General features: G+C 38.9%; 1 non-coding gene across 1 annotated transcript; it reads right to left on the reverse strand.

Moving 5' to 3' along the window:
* Window positions 1-12477: 12477 nt before the first annotated feature.
* Window positions 12478-12584, reverse strand: LOC131013709 (small nucleolar RNA R71). Its single transcript, XR_009097796.1, has one exon. It is a non-coding gene; the product is annotated as a small nucleolar RNA R71 (small nucleolar RNA).
* Window positions 12585-16024: the final 3440 nt, after the last annotated feature.

Consider the following 16024-nt stretch of genomic DNA (forward strand, 5'->3'; position numbering starts at 1 on the left):
TCTGCAAGAACATTCTGATCAGATTTCAAAACGACAATATCATAATCATAATATTGGCATTCTGCTTGCCATCTAATTAATCTAGCCTTTTCAGGTTTAGATTCAATCTTTTTAGTTAAGAAAGCTTTAACGTTAGTGTTATCTACTTTCAAAACAAATTTTTTAGCAAGTAAGAATAGCGGCCATTTTTTGAACGCCTTCCTGACTGCAAAAAATTCTTTCTCGTTTATGTGCCATCGCACAGCCTCGTTGTTGGAGAAAAGACCGCTACAGTATCTGCAAGGTTCTTCTCCATAAGGGGTGATCTTTGTGAGCACTGCTGCCCACCATGAATCACTTGCGTCGGTGTAGAGGACCAAATCATCCTCGTCCTGGGGTATTGAAAGTTTCGGGAGATTTTTGCAAATCTCTTTTAACTTTTTTATACCCTCTCGATGTTCCTCCCTCCATATGAATGGAACATCTTTCTTCAGTAGTGGACTGAAGATCTTTCTATGTTCTGCAAGGTTTTTGATAAACATCCCTGCAAAATTGACAACTCCGAGAAAACTTTGGAGCTGCTTCTTCTCCTTAAGATCCTCCGGAAAATTCTGGACTTTTTCCACAATATGATCTTGTAGAATGATTCCAGATTCATCGATCTCGATCCCCAGAAACTCCATTTTCTGGGTGGCAATGACTGCCTTCTTTTCAGACAGCACCAGTCCTTCTTGTTGACAAACATCTGCAAAGATCTCCAGATGCCTGACATGTTCATAAATGTTCTTTGATGCAATGAGAATGTCATCAATGTAAACAAACATAAACGAAGAATAATCTTTGAAGAGATTATCCATCTTCCTTTGGAATATCTGAGGCGCATTGGCTAACCCCATTGGCATGACATTCCAGACATAATGTCCTTGTGGAGTTGAGAAAGCTGTGAACTTCTTACTCCCTTCTTCCATGCGAATCTGGTAGAAACCTGACTTGCAATCGAACTTTGAGAATACCCTTGCACTTCTGATGCAGTTGATGAGGTGTTCTCTACTTGGGATGAAGTATCCATCGAACTCAAGAATGTCATTAATCCCTTTATAATTAATGACCAATCTTGGTTTTCCTCGCTTGATCTCCCCATGATTTCTCACTAGAAATCCCGGACTGCTGTAGGGTGATCTTCCTTCTTCGATCAGCTTTAACTCAAGGTGTTCCTTGATTATACTCATCATATCCTGTTGATCTTGAGGGTTCATCAGGATAGGTTTGTACCTCACGAACTCATGCTCCTTTCCAGTTTTAACTTTCAAGGTTGCTCTGAGCTGGTTCTTGTCCCACCATGCCAAAGGATTCTCATGATAACACCTCTGAATCCTCCTTTTGACGTCGGCAATGGACACCTGTTCTTCTTCCTTGATATCTTTGTGTGATATCAGGGATACTTTGAGGATTTGAGTTTCTTCCTCGGAGAGATCTGGGAATCCCTCAGTTCTGCATTTTAGCAAAACTTCTCCGAATCTCCTTTGATCCTTCATTTGGGGTCTCCGGAGTCTGCCATCATCACCACGCTTGCTGCGGAATTTGATTGGCATTGATCGATGAAAAGCTCCATTGAGCCTTTGCACAATGATTTTGTGATCACAATTGGTTGTGAACACTAGCCTCCTGGCTTCATTGTCCTGTATGTACCTCTTGAAACTTTGCAGAAAATTATTTCCGAATAATATATCTGCTCCGGTATCATGGAAATAGATTGGTGGAGTTTTGACCTTGTACCAAGGTGTCTGTCCCGCCCCGCCGATCAATATTTCCGTTTGCTTTACTCCCTTTGATAGAAGCAAAATCTTTTTGGAGAAATCCCTTCCTGCAATTCGAGGTAGATCTTCTTCTACTTCTGCTGGGAAGACTCCTCGTTTTGCTGTACAGATTCCTGCTCCCGAATCCACATAAGCAGCAAAATATTCTGCTTTGTATTTCTCGTATAACATCCCAACAGAGATGTATATTGAGAATGGACTTGTCATTAGATCATCATTCTTTGGCGTCCAATGGTGATCTCCATTCCTCCTGATTTCCATGACCATGGTTTATATTTGTCAAGGAAATCTCGTCCTAAAATCAGGACATCCGCTTCTTGTCCGGCTTGGCCTTCAGTTTGGATTTCAAAACCTCCAACCTCCAGAGTTCCGATGTATCGGTTGTCTCCTGGATTCGCCATGTAATACAACGAACTACAAGGAAACTTGTTTTCCCTGCTTGATGTGTCAAATCTTGTGGAAACTTGTCTCCATCCTTCGGGACATTTGAGTTTAACCCTCATGTCTGGAGCTGGTGTTTCCTGGATCGTCATTCTCTCATATGACTGAGAGAAACTCCTTGTAATAGGCCCTGAGGTTAGCCTATTTCCTTGGAATGATAGCCTCGGTGCTCCAAGTCTGAGACTTTGAGTATGGCTAAGCACCGTCTTGTCTCCAATATCGATGTCGATTTCCCCGATTTGGGGAATCTCTACTCGGTTTGGTTTGACTGCCTTGGCTACCTCCTTGAATATTTCTGGAATTTCAATGAATTCTTTTCCCAGAAATAATTCTGTGTGATGGGAATTTGATAAGGCATACGAAACTTGATAAGTCAGTGAGTATGGCCTATTCCCTTCTGTCATGAGCTCCTTCTTTTTGTAGTCCTGATAGAGGGTCAGGGCTCGGCTGAAGGATGAATCCTGTAGATTATAAGCGATCTGTGGATAGAACTCGGTTATAATCCTCTTGGCATAGAGATTGCCCGAAAAGGCTCCCAGAACTGATGCTCTAGTATCTCTGATTCTTTTGTCGCAAAGTGCGACATCAATTGGTTGGTCCGTCCCTGGGGAGAGGGATGATTTAATTACCAACTGAATTGCTCCAATATGAATCCATTTCATCGTGCTTGCGACTTCTGGCTTCATTTTCTTAAGATCCTGCCTAATATCTTCAGCAGGAACCAGCTGGATCTCCACCTGATTACTTGTAATCTCCATTGGAAGCGCCATTTCTCGGTTTGTGACACCAAAATAGACATGATGCTTCCTCTTGGATGGAATCAAGCTATTAAACACTCGATTCAATCTTCCATTGGAAAACCCTTGGTATGTTTGTACCTCTCCAGTTTCCCTATTGAGTTTCTTCACGAGCTTTTTCACCACCTCTTCTTGTGGAATCAGGAAATGGCTGGTAAATCCATTCTGATCCTCCTTCTGGGTGTGGTGAACCTCTTGCTCTTCTTTAGTCTGACTCGTCTCCGGTTGATCCATCAGTCATCTCCGAATCCTCAGAACTAAAGATCTCTTCTTGCTCATATATACTCTCATCAGAGGATATATCTTCGAATCGATACACGGGTATCAATTCCTGGTGGTAGATAGCATCTTCGATATCCGGTGTGGATTCGAATTTCCTTATCTTGTTGTCTGGGCAATTGGTTGAAATATGCCCTTTTGCACCGCACGTCCAGCAGTTACAATCTTTGAAACTTTCATTAGCTTTGGCCTGAGTGCGCCTGAAAGTTTTCCTCGCCGGGATTCTCTTTTGATTTGAGAATCGGTTTCTTGATGGTCCGCTCCGTTGGCCTGACTTGTAGGAGCGTGCCTTCTGTCTGGTCCACATAGTTCTTGGCTTCCAAGAACTCCTTCTGGACTTTCTTTCATAGGGTTGGTACCTATGTTTCTTTCGGCTCCTCCTTTGATACAACAACTCAGCACCAATCTCTGTTGGAAGATCAATGTTGTCGCACATCAATGGGGATTTCTTGTTGAGTCTTCTCAATCTTTTGAGATTCCTCTGGTCCGCCGCCTTCTGGCACCATTCGGACAGCTTCTTGTGAACATAAGACATCCTCCTTGAAGCACTGTCCAGTGGATATCCTCCTGGTGAAACATACTCATTGATGAGCATTTCCCTCCATGGACTTGGAAGCTTTGGAAAGAAAAGGTCCATGGCCGTCTGATCTTCAACTTCCCCCATATGGACATATAGGGTGTACAGACGCAGAAATTCATTGAGAGCTTTTGGCTCTAGCACCATCAACCTTAGATTGTAAAGTGCCTGTTGATATTTCTTGCGCTTCTCCTCTGCGGATCCTTCGAAAAAACCCATTCCCAAGAAATGGATTTTAATTTGTTTAGTAATCTCCTTAATGACGTCATATAAGGATGTGCTACTAAACATCTCTTCCCTGGTTGGAACTTTAAGTCCTTCCCAGTATAGTTTTGCCATGCCTGCTAAGCTTGCTTCGAAGACTCTGGCAAATTCTTTTTTGTCGTAATCAATTGTGGCAATCACGACTTTTAATGATGAAGCCCATTCGTCGATGAGACCCTCCCATTCTTTGAAACTGGCTTCGTCAAGGTTGAGAATCAATCCGTATGGATGGATTGGTTCTAGTGTGACCTTTCCTACAGGAGTATCCTGCATCTGAGGCCTCCGTCGCTTGGTTCGTTGGAACTGGCTTGCATCGTCTTGAGCTGACCCCTTTTTCGACGATTCTTCTTGAGGCTCTGTTTTGGGAACCTCATCTCCTTGGTTCATCTTTAGATCCACCATATTGAGGTTAGCAAAAGACTCTGCTAACTCTTGTAGATCTTCTAATCCGATCCTGTCAAGGCTATCCATGATATTTGCCTTTCATAATTCGGATTATGTCCTCCGGCTGCAACTCTTTGGGTGTTGCATCGAATAGAGATGTAGACGTCGGGTCCTTGGACCATTGATTCCGAATTTTTCCGGAACATGGTTTTCGCCTTTCGATCTCCTCCATTCTTTTCTGGATATCACGCAAGAGGGTTAATATTTCCTCTTGTTTAAGTGATATTCTGCTTAGCTCCATTGGTAGATCGTATAGCTTGACGCCATAATATTCCACCGTCTTTTGGATCTCCCGCAAGTTGACGTTGTCGGAAGAGCTTGGCTCGATCTTTTGGTAGCCTGGGTAGACTACTCATGCTTTGTCTTTTGGTTCCATTAGTCGTGTGACCAATGGGCCTCGTACATGTTTTGTTCAATGGCCGTTCTAGCTGCAACCATTCTCATGAGATGCTCATGATAGTTTTGGATACTCGCGATAATATCGCGAATAAGCTCGATATCTCCTCCTCGTCGTAGGTTAGTCACGAGGGCTCGATTGTTCCACCTGAGATCGCTTATAAAGCGACTGGTTTCTATCTCCAGATTTTGGAGAGAGTTCCTGTAGTGTACACATCTCGGACACTCGTCCGGATCCATAAACTTTAATTGGAGTCTCCTCCCACATGGGTTAATCATAAAATAAATTAAAAATAATATAATTCCTCTATAAAAACCCGCTCTGATACCATTTTCAACAAGGATCTTTTTGTTTTATCTTTTTGCTTGAAAGTACGTGGCGTTGTCTCACAGTCCAGACCCAGATTACAAAGTAATCTATCGGGCACGAGGAAAGTTTCCAGCCGATATACCATTCAAGCCATAATTAGAAGAAACATCATAAGGATAAAAAGTTTTTGGGCTAGAATATCCCAAATTAAAACATAAGTAGGTCTTTGTGTAATTAGTTTCAAAAAAGGGGTCATTTTCGAATTTTTAAACATTGAGCCGTGTCAAATTTGGACAAGATTGGAAGTTGGTGTATTAAATTGAAAGATCCTAAGTTTGCGTTAAATTTGGATTTTGATCAAAGTTGGTGTTTTTCCACGCAATTAACCCATAGAAATATGTATTGAAGATGAAATCAGATAGATTTTTAATCTATATCTAATGAATTGATATATATTCTTCTAAATATATTTTATTGGATAGAAATATTTATTTATAAGTCATATCGAATTGCTAAAGATATATATCAAGATTTAGTGTAATATCTAATGAATTAATATAATATATATTTTCATATATACATAATATATTATTTATAAAATTACCCTTTAAATAAAATACTAATAGGGAATCTGTTGGAGAGTGTGTCTACAAAACTCAACAATTGAAGGACTAATTTACAAATAAGAATAAGTGAAAGGACTTACCTGCTATTCTTTATTAGTCTGTAAAGTGTAGTTATCAATATCTCAATAATTAAATCGAGTTAAAATTATTTAAGGCCATTATCTTAGAGCGATTTGCAAAAATAGGTCACTATTTTTTGGACTTGCAAAAATAAGCCAATTATTTTAGTTTTTGGTATTCTTAGGCCACATTTGGGCTTAATTCAGCGTTTATAGGCCATTTTTTGGGGCAAAATGTGACCCAAAATAGCCTGATTAAGTACACATGTGGCCTAAGAATACCAAAAACTAAAATAATTGGCCTATTTTTGCAATTTCGAAAAATAGTGACCTATTTTTGCAAATCGCCCTAAGATAATGGTCTTAAATAATTTTAAACTCGGGGATTTAGTCCAGATTGAGAGAGAGAAAGGGAGAGAACTCCATTGTTGAGCTTGAAGCTCTCGATTGTAACTGCAACATCAATTTCTTGACTGTGAAATGATCTATAGATCTCCTCCGTGGATGTAGGCAAATTGCCGAACCACGTAAAAAAATCTTGCGTTCTTCTTCTTCATTTATTTCCTTTCGTTCTTGTTTTCTTCGATTCATCGCTGGTTTGTTTTATAAGATTTATAAATGAGAAATCTAGTTACATCTTTCACCTTCATGTTTCCAGCCATTTTGCAGCTCCAACTATATTTTCTCTTTTGATCTCTTATTTTGTGATTTGTAAATTTACTTTGTTTATGAATTTTAAACTTATGTATTTAATTTTCGTGAGCAAGCATAGGCAATAGAGAATCATGTATAATGTGGAACTCCGCCAGAAATTTTGTTGAAAAACTTCATTATAATTACATAAAATATTCTTTAATTAACAATTAACCTTAATTATTATTGTTTTCCTTTATTACATGGAAATCACAAAGGAAATGGGGTCGAATCATGTTTTCTTTCCTGCATATAATTGAAGAGTATATTTCGTCATTTAGCTCAGAAGTAATTTCCACGAAACTACGAATTACTACAATTTAATTATTTTCTATATTTTTGTGATTTTCATTTAGTCAACATATATCACATTATTAATCTGAATGATAATCATTTCAATGCATGCTATAACCGGGATGAGATACATTGTCTCAATTTTGTGTGTATCACTATGTCCCACAATTATATCTATTATTTTAATAACATTTTTAATAAAAATAAATTTTATTACTCTCTCCGTCCATGAATTAACTTTTATTTGATGCTCGGCACAGAAACTAAGAAAACTGATAAAGGTGTTGGGAGTGAAATAAAAGGGTAGTTGACCAAAAGTGATAAAGGTGTTGGGGGGCATGAGGGGTAAAGAATAGTAAATATAGAATATAAAAGTGATAAAAGTATTGTAGGGTGGGCCAGTGACGTAGCCAGGATTTTGTTTTAGGGGGGGCCAATTTATAATAATTTTAAAATAATATATATATATATATTATATATATATATATAAATTAAAAATAAAATTATTTTTTTTATCAATATATTTTATGTACAATGAATCGTTTAAAATTAATAGCTAGGCATTGCTATATTATAACATATAGTATTTTTTTTACATTTAGTATTTTAAAATTATTAATATAAAAACTTCATTGTAATATTTAAAATAGATCTCTTTCGATGTAGACTCAAAAATATCTCTTTCAATTTGAGGTACTAAGATTAATCAAAATATGTCCTAAAAACTTACATAACAAAATTTAGGATTATTAATAATAATTAATAACTTGATATCTGAAAATAAAAGTAATAATTGGATTCATTCACTAACGCGCTACTTCACATAACTAAAGAAATACTAAATCCTCATTAATAATGTAAATACGAATAACATATATACAAAAAAGAAATGAAAACTAATTAACTAGCATATGGTTTGAGCTAATAACTGATATGAACTAGGATTAATTACTTAAATATATTAGCAATAATATCTAATATTAAATGGGAATTTTATTAAGGAAAACTATAATATCTAATAATACATAATAAAATCAAGTTATAATTAAAAAAATATTATTAATAAAGAAACTAAAACAAACAATCCATAACATAATTTAAAAAGTAAAATAAACATGGAAAGTAAATTGCAAGGTGATTATAAAAAAAAGTTACATTTACAATTCAAAATTTACTATTTTCTTTATGATCGTTCATTATAGATAATTCAAAATTCAAATTTACTCTTTCAATAAAAAATAATACTAACAAACAATATAAAATAACATCAACCTAAATTAAAAAATATTGTGAATTTATGATTGTTTTAAGGAAAAAAATAGATTTTTTTTAGAATTAAAACTACATATATTTAACTAAAAATATAAATATTACTATAGTACTATACTAGTAATTATTTTGAAATTTCCAGTGGGGCCCAGAGCCCCCACTGCCCCCCTTCCCTCCGTCACTGGGGTGGGCCCATGAGTAGTAAAAGTGCTTCGCTTTTTTGTTTTGTCTTTCAAGTTGACTCTCAAGTCATTGAGCGAGTTGAATTAATTTAATCAATGTATATATATATTTCAAGTTGACGAAGAGTTAATATTGTCGATTTCTTTCTCTTTTAGTTTGTCTTTCTAAAAGGAGATTATTTATAGGGTTAAGTACCAAATTATCCCGTCGTTGGCGTCCCTATCGCCTATAGGACCCTATAGTCAGGGTCAAAGCTGTTTACAACCTCAACATGACAAAATCGGATCAAATACCCCTCGTCAATTAACGGTGATTAACACCGTTTGAAATATTACTTTTTTTATTTTTAATTAAGGTGGTCCTAGCTCACCTTTTCCCTCAATGTGGCAAAACAGGACCAAACACATCCTCGCCATTTAACTCCTTCGGCGTCAAGAGCTTTGGCATCTGACAAACATGGTTTTCGTACCTCAATATCGCATGAATTGTTGTCATTTTCCCCCATGAATTGATTGCTAATATGTGTTTGTATCCCAATTTTGAGTTTTGTTGAGTTTTAATTCCTTGGTGTAGTTTTGGAGTGATTTCAGGGAAAATCAAGAATTAATTGGAGGATTTTGAAGACATGAGATCGAAGTACGTCTCGAGAGGAATCCGTGAGTGCAAACGGCGACCAAATCCGAGTCCGGACGAGGGAGAACGGAGCAAAACGAGCGGACTGTGCAAAACGCCCAGTACCCCGCGGTCACCACCCGCGGCCGCGGGGTAAGACCGCGGGTCAGCTGTTCCCGACTCAGGAGACACCCGCGGTCACCACCCGCGGCCGCGGGGCGGGACCGCGGGTCCCCTGAGCATCCCCCACGTTTGAAGGCCGCGGACGCGGGCCGTGACCGCGGGAAAAGGGCGGGGCTCCCCCAAATGGACCCCAAACGCGATTTTAGCCTCAAAACTCCATTTTTCTCTTCTTTTCCCCATTCATTCAACACACACACCCACTTCATCTTCCCCAACTCTCCAATCCCAAACCCTAGCCTTCATCTCTACCATTTTTCTCTCTTTCACACACAAAAACAACACCAAAATCAAATAAAGAAGGGGAAGACTTGGAAAGGAGCTCATCAAGACTACATGATTGAAGATCAAGATTATAGGATTTGTCTATGAATCTCTATCTCTCTATATCTTTATTTATGTTTTCTTATGACTTGAGATTTGCTTTTATTATGAATATGCTTGGCTAAAATCTCTTATCTTAGGGATTAGATTAGATGGATTTGTAATGGATTGATTTCTTTGTTCAATATATATCTTGATTGTGCTTATTGTTGTCTTTTCAAGTCCTAGATTTATCTCTTGTATGATTGGTTGGCCACCTTTTGTGCATTTCTAATTTGTGATTTGAATCGGGAGAGGATAATTACAATAGATTAGGAGTTTGATACATATCATCTCAATAAACCGGGAGGTTGAGAGTTGGGTGAGGGCTTGTTGATCCTTTGTGCTCTTGGGAGTTATAGGTTAGAAATTGACCGGGGACGGCAATTATGACCCGTAATCTACTGTTTTAGTCGTCCGGGAGGGGGCTAAAACTAGTGGGGAGATCGCCCTAGATAAGTAGGCCATATCAAGATTTATATTGATTTAGATTGAAGTTCATTACGATCCATCAAAATCTAGTCCCTAGGATAACTTTCATTCGAGTCATTCCCCAATTTATTAACTAAGTTTATCTTGTTGTTATTTTATTTACTTGCTTTATTTAGCTTTGTTTTAGTTCTCAATATCTCTTCATCTTTGGTTTGTCTAAATAGATTGAAAACAACTTATTAATAATATTTAGAAGTTTGAATTCACCAATCCTTGTGGGATACGACCTTGCTTCCCTATGTTGCAACTACACCGTATACTTGCGGCTGACAAACATGGTTTTCGTACCTCAATTCCACATGTTTTGTTGTCATTTCCCTTCATGTTTTGCTTGTGAATGCTTGTTTGTGCCCGAATATTTAGTTTTATGAAGATTTGATATCTTGGTGTAGTTTTGGAGTAATTTCAGGAAAAATAAAGGATTAATTGGAGCATTTTGAAGATATGAGATTGAAGTACGTCTCGAGAGGAATCCGTGAGCGCAAACGGCGACCAAATCCGAGTCCGGACGAGGGAGAACGGAGCAAAACGAGCGGACTGTGCAAAACGCCCAGTACCCCGCGGTCACCACCCGCGGCCGCGGGGTGGGACCGCGGGTCAGCTGTTCCCAATTCCAGGGGTGTACCGCGGTCACCACCCGCGGCCGCGGGGCGGGACCGCGGGTTCCCTAAGTTTTGCCCACGTTTGAGCACCACGGGCGCGGGCCATGACCGCGGGAAAAGAGCGGAGTCGCGTTTTTCAGCCCTTAAACCCCTTTCTCCCCCTTTTCCTCACATTATTCATCATCCCCAACCTCATACTCACCCATTTCCATCTTCCCCAATTCATTCACACCAAACCCTAGCCTCCATTACCACATCTTTTACCAAGATTGAAGGCATTGAAGAGGAGAGAAGATTGAAGAAAGCTCATTAATAGGATTTGTCACTTCTTACTCTCTCTTTCATTTATGTATTTCTTTGATTTTGGTTTGTTGTTTGTGAACATGTTTGGATAAAATCCCCCATTGGTTTGGGGATTAGGCTCATGGATGATGTGATGGATTGATTATTATGCTTAATATATGTATTGATTATTTCCTTGTTATTATCTTTTCAAGCCCTAGCTTTAATTCTTGTATGGATTGTTGGCCACTTTCTATGCATTTCTAATTTGTGATTTGAATCGGGAGAGGATAATCATAATAGATTAGGAGCTTGAAACATATTGACTCAATAAACCGGGAGGTTGAGAGTTGGGTGAGAGTTTACCGATCATTTGTGCTCTTGGGAGTTATAGGTTAGAAGTTGACCGGGGACGGCAACTATGACCCGTAATCTACAGTTTTAGTCGTCCGGGAGGGGGCTAGAACTAGTGGGGAGATCACTCTAGATAAATAGGAATATCAAGACTAATATTGAGCTAATTGAAGTCCATTGCTAATCCATCGTTGCCTAATCCCTAAACCACCTTCATCACTTAATTAATCCACTTTATTTGATTGTTCTTATTTTGTCTTTGAATTTGTTAGTTAATCAAACCACTCACCTCCTTGTTTAGTCTAAATAGCTCTAGCATAATGACTTAAGGTAATCACTAGAATTTGACTACTAATCCTTGTGGAATACGACCTTGCTTCCCTATGTTGCAACTACACCGTATACTTGCGGCGTGGTGAAAATAATAGCGAACAAGTTTTTGGCGCCGTTGCCGGGGATTAGTTTAGTTTGATTACTTGTGATATTTTGAATCATTGTGCTTAACTACTTTGGACATTTTACTTGCTTTATTTTTATTTTCAATTTTAAGATTGTGTCTTGACTCTTTGTTTCTTTTTGGTTGGTAGGTAGTGTATGAACACAAGGTCTAAGGGTGCACCTCTTATACCCATTAACCTTGAGGTTGAAGCATTTTGCCGACACAACAAAGCAAGAGCAAAAAGAGAGAAAGAAATGGAGGGAAACATGATGGAAAATCAAGAATTGATCCTCCAACTCCAAAGACAATTGGAGGCTATGCAAGGGCGTATCAATGAGCAAGAGGCTCGAAGGAATGCACCACCACCACCACCTATTAGCAATATGTTCCAACCCGTGGTCCAATAAGGGGGAGTGCATGCCCCAAGAATCAATGCCAACAATTTTGAACTCAAGGCGAGTCTCATCAACATGGTGCAACAAAATCAATTTGCCGGTCTTTCTCAAGATGACCCGAATGGACATCTCGGCAATTTCTTGGAGATATGCGATACTATCAAGATAAATGGAGTCCCGGAGGATGCCATTCGACTCCGACTCTTTCCCTTCTCACTAAGGGGCATAGCCAAGACGTGGTATCAATCTTTGGAGATTGGTTCCATCACTACATGGGAGAAAATGGCTCAAAAGTTCCTTATCAAGTTCTTCCCTCCAAGTAAGACAATGAAGATGAAGAAGGACATTGTCCAATTTCATCAATTCGATGGAGAGACCTTCTATGAAGCTTGGGAGAGATTCAAAGAGATGATAAGGAAGTGTCCCAACCATGGTTTGGATCAAAACACCATTATTTGCTCATTCTATACCGGGTGTAGTGGTGAGATGCAAAGAGACATGAATGCATCGGCCAATGGAGCATTGTTGGAGAAGAGCCACGAGGAGGCCGCCCACATCATTGAAAATTTAGCCGCAAATAGCTACCAATTTCCGGGGGAGAGGACTATTTTGAAGAAGGTGGCGGCTACAACAAGCTCGGATCCAATAGCTCTTTTGACGGCTCAATTGACCGCTATGAATAGCAAGATTGATGCTATGTCAAGATCAAGAGTAGAACCCGTGGTTGAAGAACAAACTAGCTTTGAGGATGTGAACTACATCAACAACAACAACAACCGAGGCTATGGGAACTTCCGGCCCCAACAACAAGGTGGCTATCAAGGACAAGGGCAATACAATCAAGGGTTTCAAGCAAATCGTCACCCGAATCTTTCCTATGGTAATCCCAATAACTTCTTGCAACCACCGCCCGGATTTGCGGTTAGTGATGGCATGATCAAGGAAGAGAAGAAGCTCAACCTTGAAGAGATCTTAATGAAATTCATAACGGCCACTCAAGCCCACATGACAAGAACCGATGAAAGGTTAGAGGCTCAAGCAACCCAATTGAAAATGCTTGAGATGAAAGTGGGACAAATTGCCGAATCCTTAAGCAACCAACATCAAAAGGGGCAATTTCCGAGTAACACCGTTGTGAATCCAAAAGAACATTGCAAGGCTATCACTATAAGAAGTGGGAAGATACTTGAAGAGTCCAAGATACCTCCGGAAGTCATGAACAATGATGAGAACATTTCCTCAAAAATGCAAGGCGATAAGGAGAAGGAGAAAGATGTGTACAAGGCACCACCACCTTATTGCCCACCAATTCCATTCCCTCAAAGACTTCAAAAGAAAAATGTGGAGAGTGAGTTCTCTAAATTCCTTGAGATCTTTCGGAAGGTACACATCAACATCCCCCTTGTTGAAGCTTTGCAACAAATGCCCAAGTATGCAAAATTTCTCAAGGAAGTTCTATCCAAGAAGAAGAAATTAGAAGAATTTGAGACGGTCAACCTCACCGAAGAATGTTGTGCCATTCTTCAAAAGAAGCTACCCATCAAGATCAAGGATCCCGGGAGCTTTACTATCCCATGTGATGTTGGAAATGGTCGTTTTGGAAAGGCCTTGTGTGATTTGGGAGCAAGCATAAATTTGATGCCTCTCTCCATCTTCAACAAGCTTGAAATAGGAACCATTAAGCCAACCACGATTGCTTTGCAAATGGCGGACCGTTCCGTTTCATATCCAAAAGGGATAGTGGAGGATGTCTTGGTGAGGGTTGACAAATTCATTTTTCCGGTGGATTTTGTGGTGTTGGATATGGTTGAGGACAAGGATGTACCTTTGATCCTTGGACGTCCATTCTTGGCGACGGGGAGGGCCCTAATTGATGTTGCAAAGGGCAAGCTCACATTGAGAGTGAATGATGAGAGTGTTACCTTCTCAATCCACAAAGCTCCCAAGCACAAAGATGGGGAAGAAAGAATGAGAGTGGAGGAATGCAAATTGATGCAAGTGATTGAACCTTGCATCAACATGAAAGAAAAATTGAAGGGAGAAAGGAAAGAGGAGGAAGCCCAAGGCTTGGAGTTGAAGCTTCTCCCCACACACTTGAAGTATGCATTCTTTGGTGAGAATGAGATACATCCAATGGGGCAAGACCGTGTACTCCAACTCAAAGAGTTAGATGAGTATCACGCATTTGAGAAGTCAAGCCTCTACAAAGAGAGGACAACAAGTGCTAATGACGAGATGATGCACAAACGGGAGTTTGCACCCGATGATGAAGTCCTTCTCCTCAACTTCCGTCAATCACTACCTCCGGAAAAGCCAAGATCAAAATGGACGGGTCCTTTCAAAATCAACAAGGTTTTCAACAATGGAGCAATTGAATTGAGAAAGAAGGATGAAAGAACCTTTGTGGTTGAGAAGGAAAGAATCAAGGCATTTTTGCCTTTGAAACCAAAAGTTGAAGTGTTCGTTGGAACCACCCCCGAGCCATAACACCATCATGGAGACGTCTAGCTCATGACGTTAAACTAAGCGCTAGTTGGGAGGCACCCCAACAAGGTACCCTTTAATTTTTGTATGGTTTATTTTTTTTTATATGTTAGTTTTTTTTGTGAGTCCGAGACAACTTCTCCTTCTCTTTTCTTCCAAACTCATTTTCACTTTGTGTGAAATAAGTTTGGGGGGAGGGGAGAGATGGATTAGTTGTCTCATCTATCTTAAGCTTTACTTGTTTTTGTTTGTTTTAGTATTGTTGTCTTGTTTTTGTTATTGTTGAATAAATGAAAGCTTGAGAGTTAGTTGGGTTGATATTTTTGTTTTTGTTTTGCTTGGGATAATTGTATCAAACTTTGTGATGTTGATTGAATGTCATTGGGCTTATGATATGAATCGTTTCTTGGAAAAATTGTGTGTATCACTTGTGGATTATGCATGAAAAGTTTGAACTTGTGACAAGTGAGTTAAATGTTTTGCCTCCAAGAACTTGAAAATGAGCTTGTGAGAATTGAGCCTTTGATTGTCATACATTTACAATCTCATTTTGTTCTTGAGTGTAAATCATTTGAGCATGTGTGTTGATCTCTAGAACTTGCCATGAGTCCTCTCTTGAAAATAAAAGTAGATGTGTTGTTAATATTGAAGTGATTTAAGGCCATCCTTGTTAGCCACTTGACTTTAATTGTGTCCAAATTCTCATGCGATCCTAGTTTACCATCTTTGTGCCTTATAGCCTTTCTTTGAATTAACCAATGATGGGTAGAACTTAGATTGTTAGTGGTTACTTTGATGAAAATGTATGAGAAATGATTGAAATTACTTGTCTAACTTTGATTGAGTGAAAATCACTAGTCCCCTATGAACTCCAAAAGAAAAGAAAAGCAAAAAGAAATGTTGAATAAAAGAAGTATTAAGGGGATTGATTTGCCTTTTGAATCATGGTCTTGATAAGTATTCATAGGGTGAAAAAGAAGAAATGTGGGGATATTGGTTGATTGATTAGAAAAGAACAATGGTGAATATGACTTATTCAATTTGGAAATTGTATGGGATATGAGTCACTTTGCCTATAAACACCTCACCTCACCAAAGAGCTCTCATTGCAACCTAAAGAAAAGCCCTTGTTGATCATTATTTATAACACATTGAAGTATAGAGAGTTAGGATAAATGGCAAGCCTATGGTAGATTGCATACATGATTCAATTTGAGTGCAAACACGTCCAATCTAAACACTTGAGAGTTGAGTGCATCATTGAAACATCCACCTTTGTGAGGATTCAAGCTTGGAGGCTCTAATGTTGAACTCTTTGACACTTGTGATTTCTTGAAATGCACATCTACTTGTGATAATCATTTGAAAAAATTGTTGAAGCCCTTGAAATGAC

This window comes from Salvia miltiorrhiza, chromosome 2 (assembly GCF_028751815.1).
Source record: "Salvia miltiorrhiza cultivar Shanhuang (shh) chromosome 2, IMPLAD_Smil_shh, whole genome shotgun sequence".
NCBI classification, from domain to species: Eukaryota; Viridiplantae; Streptophyta; class Magnoliopsida; order Lamiales; family Lamiaceae; genus Salvia; species Salvia miltiorrhiza.